Genomic DNA, 5,496 nt, shown 5'->3' on the forward strand with positions numbered 1-5,496 from the left:
AACCAAGTAGGGCAGTTTGAAAATGTTAACAAAATAACTGTAGTAGATAACAATCCACAATTGAGTGGTCCTGCTGAAAATCAATCACGCAGAGGAAGAAAGAAAGAAATACTAGATGAAGCTACAAGGAAACGAAAGCGGAATCCTTCAAAGTGGATAAGAAATGTAAGAAAATCGTTGAAAACTCAAGATAGAGCGTACACGTCAGTCTGTGGAAACAAAACAATACCTGCTAAGCAGCTGAAGGCAGCCTGCATATGCAAAAAAAAGTGCAGTGAAAAATTTACCCAGGAGGAACGACAAAGACTTTTCACTGGATTTTATCAGTTGTGTAGCTCTGGACAAAACCAGTTAATAGCAAATTACATAGAAGAAGAGGAAAAGAAGCTCCAACGATTAAGACGTAATGATGGTAATCAAAGTAAGCGAAAGTTTACTAGAAAATATTTTTTATCACAAAACAGTGGTAAGAGAATTGAAGTGTGTCAAAACATGTTTTTAAATACATTTGATATAAGTTTGAAGAAAGCGCGAGTAATTGTTGAAAAGAAACGGTCTACCGGAGGTTTATGTCCGGAAGATGGATGTGGAAAACATGGAAAGCAATCTAAGGTTCCAGAAAATGATAAACTCTTGATAAGAGAACACATAAACCAATTCCCGGCTTACCAAAGTACTTGTCATCCGACCTATCTATTGCTGAAATGTACTGACTGTATGTCAATTATTGTAAAGACAGAAATATTCAACCGCAAAATGCCTGGATGTATAGAAAAGTATTTGTTGAGGAATTCAACCTCTCTTTTCATAAGCCTAAAAATGATACGTGTGCAAAATGCGACAAGTTTGAGATGCAGTTAAAATGTTGTAACAGTGAGACAATACGAACGTCAATCGAAGAAGAAAAAACAGTCCATTTACAGTTAGCTGAGTCCGCCTACGAGTCAAAACGAAGAGATAAAGAAGAATGCAATAATCCAGGTTACGTTACCATTTCCTTCGATTTACAAAAATGCTTGCCTACTCCCTATCTCAGAAGTGGTTTGAGTTTTTATAAACGCCAACTGTGGACGTTTAACCTCACTATCTATCAAACCATGGGAAAACAATCATCTTCCATATGTTACGTTTGGAATGAAACAGTGGCTGGCAGAGGTGGACAAGAAATTGGTGCCTGTATTTACCATTACCTGCATAAACTCACAGAAGAAAATAATAATATTCATACAGTAACTATGTACAGCGATTCTTGCGGAGGACAAAACCGCAATATATTTTTCACGCAACATTGTAGACAATGTTACTGCAAACTGTTTCTGAATTGAAAGCTAAAGGTAAAAACTTGACTATTAACCACAAATTTCTTGAGAGTGGTCATACTCATATGGAGGCAGACAGCATTCATGCCGCAATAGAAAAAACAAAAAAACGTACTACTGCGGATATTGAATTGCCTCGAGATTGGGCAAACTTGATACGTTTGGTGCCAAGAAAACCACATATACAAGTAATAGAATTGGAACAAAAGGAGTTTTTAAATTTTAAATCATGTTTAAATACTCATTATGTGCATCGTAAAAAGAACACTCTAAACGAAGCAGTTCAGTGGTTGCAAATTAAATGGATGCAATATTCAACCGACACCCTAGCTATCTTGTATAAACACTCGTTTGATGGTGAGTTCAAAACGTTGGATATATCCAGAAGTCACACGAAAACAAGGCAGTGTGATCATCTTCCTACACTTCTACCACTTAACAACGAACCACTTCGTTTAAGCAGAGAAAAACTAACGGACTTAAAGGCACTTTTACCGTACATAACTAATACAAATCGAACATATTACAGTCATTTCATTGAACAAATAACTGCAGATGACAATAAAATAGTGGAATACCTTCCAGATGAACCTCAAGAAGAGGAGAATGTATCAGAATAATGGAAGTAGTATTGCCGATATTTTTTGATAATAAAAATTATATATTTTTTTATTGAATTACAATGAACTTTGTAACTCTATAATAAATTATTAAAATTATGCTGTTATTCTTATTGTGGCTTTTTTTGTTGTGATGGCCAATGTCATACACAATGAAACAAACACGTCATACATTTATGCAATAAGGGCCAAAGTCAGTTTTTTTGCTAAGACTTTTGAATTTAGAAAAAAATAAAAAACACTATCATATTCTGCTCAATGCTCAATATTATACATTGAGTTAAATCTGGTACATAAAGGTTGTTCGCCGGTTAAGCTGTAATTAAAAATATTTTTCACCAAAACTTCAATTGCGATTTTCTGAAATATGAACATTTTGATATTGGCCCTTTTAGCTCCAAGCCACAGATTTATAGCAACACAAGCGGTTTTTGTTGGATCTATTTTTTTACATCTCACTTTGTAGAACAAATACCACAAATATATTGAAGAAAAGTAATGACAGTAATAATAATTGTGTACGGGACCTATTAGAAACTATTTAAACTTTACGTTTCTATATTTGTGTCTCCTATTGTACCTATATTTTAAAGTTCACCCGCGCGTACATGCTATCTGTTTCCTTCCGAGTGCGTTCTCACTTCATTGTTCGCGCAGGCAGTTAGAATTTCAGACTTTCAGCTATTTTTGGTGAACTGCATGTATTTACTTATGAAACGTAAACATTAACGCTCACAAAAAAGGTAGTAAACAAGATGTGCGTGACTCAGAGGGCTATGGAGCGCCAGAAGTTGAGTGTGTCTCTGAGAGACCGAATCCCTAACGAAGAAATACGTCACAAAAAAAAAAACATTATCTGACAACCGATGGACAAGATGTATTGTCCGAACCAGTTGTATTGGCCACTGGTTTTGAACTAATTTATACTATATTTGAACTTTATTATAATTTAATTCCCGAAGAGACATTAAAGCACATTACATGCAAATGCACCACAATTTGCAAAACTACTAGATGTGGGTACAAAAAACGTGGTTTGAATTGTACGAACTTGAACATAAATTGTACCGAGGAAGAAGTAGAAGAGAAAATATGCTGCAACCTCGGTACAGTTACGTTTGACGACGACAGTGATTCTGAAGATGTATATTTAGAGACTGATTTAATAAGTGAAGACAAACAACCTGCAACAATAAGGTTCAGAGCTAACAGTGAAGTCGAATAAATGAACCAAATTTTAACTTTTAAACCAATGTTTGTAAAGAAAATAAAAAAAGTGAAGTTCAATAAACATTGCAAAATTTAATAAGACAAGTGATGAAAAAATCGACTTATTTTATCAAAGCATTAACGCAGATTAGATTAATATTGTATATCATATGTGTACGAAAAATAGAATAAAAATCAATATTATTAATTATAAAATACAAACAATTATAATTAATATAAGGAATATAATAATATAATGTGTAAAAAATTCGAAAGGCTGTAAGTTTCGAAAAATTGGATGAATTTTATAGATATAAGTTTCAGTATAAAGTTTAGATTTTCATTTAAAATTTGTGCAAATTTTACTTCTTAATGTTTATAAATAATGAAGATATGATTTAAAAAAAAATAGTCGCTAACTTCGTTCCTATTGGTCATAGGTTTTTTTTTTTAAATATGAGTTTTTTTTTCCAATGGTTGTACATACAAGTCTGTAGCTTGAAAAATATATAAATTATTACAATTGTTCATAAGTAAAAAACATACCCCTTTTTCAAACGTTTATTTTGTAAATAATTTCGATGAAAATGCAATATGCATTTAACTTCTGAGATAGTTTAAGTTTTAAATAATCCTATGAAATTTGATAAATGTGTCTAGCATCATTCATAGGGCAAGTTCAATAGTTTAAATAATTAGCCTTAGGGATAAATAAATTAAATAACTTTTAAACTATTTGACCGATCGGAGGGAAATTTCGCACAAATTTAAAAGACGGTAATTCCTCGATGTTCAAATGTATTAATAATATTTTATTTTGTTAATAAAAAAATTAATAAAATTTATAAATAAGTGCAAAAAACTGCTTTTTTGCAAAATCTCCATAAATTAATTATCAATTTTAATTGAAAAAACGGGAAAATAAAGATATTCTTGATATAAAAAAATGATATAAATATCGTTTATTTAAAATATAAGGGAAAAAACTTATAGACAAAAAATCAAATTGTGACCATAAATTATTGTTTAAAAAAACGCAAGGTAAAAATACGAGTACCTTTTCATCTATTCGTCATCTAGTAACCCCCACCTATTTCTTAAAAGCTTCAGATATCTGCGAAACATTTTTCGACTTTTTTTTAACCAGACTGGGCTAATAGTACTCAATAGTTTTCTTTCAACGATTCGTAGTAACTCTTGATCTCATTTGTAGATACACGATACATAATTTTAAATCACAAGGTAAAATATAGTTCCATAAATAAAAGTTACTTTGTTTTTATAGAAATGTTTTGGACTATTTTATGACAAACCTGATCATTTGCTTGTATTTTATATTCTTGTTCATTAGTGTGCCAATATATTTATACTGCAGAAAGAGTTCGCTCTTCTTTCGATTTATGTGTAGTTAAGCTGTATTTTATTTATTTTTGTGAACATCACCATTATGGAATTTTTATAATTTACGTCGAGGTAATATTTTTTAATGATATAGTTTAAAAGGTTTAGTATAGTATATGAAGTAAGCGTATTAGACGTCTTGATTCATTCAAATTCAAAGATCTCTGCCATTCGTCATGCTCTTACCATAGAATGTGCCATCGATTCATGATTCTTGATTCAAGTTCATGATCAGTTAATAAAAATTGTCAATTATGTCTGGTTCACTTTAGTCGAGGCTGTTTAAAAAGGGGTGTGAAGACATGAGTCAGGATTAATCACTCCTACTGCAAATTAAAATGAGGTCACATTCATCCGGGCGAAGTATTTGATAAACTGAATGAAATCACTAAGTAGTTACCCGCACCATGTATGATCAAATTCAGAAGTAAAATATGCAATATAATTTTGTAACATTAACAGCTAAAAGTGAACCAACTTAAAGAAATGAGAGAAACTGTTAACTCTGGTTAGTTTGATCTACCCATATCTGTGGAGAGAATTGAAGAAATCAGAGCTGCGACCAAAAATGATAAGATTTTGTCGAAGATAAAAAAGTTTTGTTAAACAGAATGGCCAAATGGAAAATATATTTAAGAACCTGACATAAAAGCATTTTATAATATTAAGGATGATAATATACATATTAACAATGATTTAATTTTTCATAACTTTAAATTGGTTATTCCTAAATGGTTAAGACAGCAAATGAAAAATAAATTACATATTGGGCATTTTGGAATAGAAAAGTCCAGAGTCAGGAAAATATTCTTTTGGCCTGGTATATCACAAGATGTACAGAATTTTGTATCGAAATGTAAAACATGTTTAAAATACAGTCGGAAAATTCCTAGAGAACCACTCATTCAGCCTAAAAGATCAAATATTTCCTTTGAAAAAGTGGTGGC

The sequence above is a fragment of the Diabrotica undecimpunctata genome, chromosome 6, assembly GCF_040954645.1.
Source record: "Diabrotica undecimpunctata isolate CICGRU chromosome 6, icDiaUnde3, whole genome shotgun sequence".
Taxonomy (NCBI): domain Eukaryota; kingdom Metazoa; phylum Arthropoda; class Insecta; order Coleoptera; family Chrysomelidae; genus Diabrotica; species Diabrotica undecimpunctata.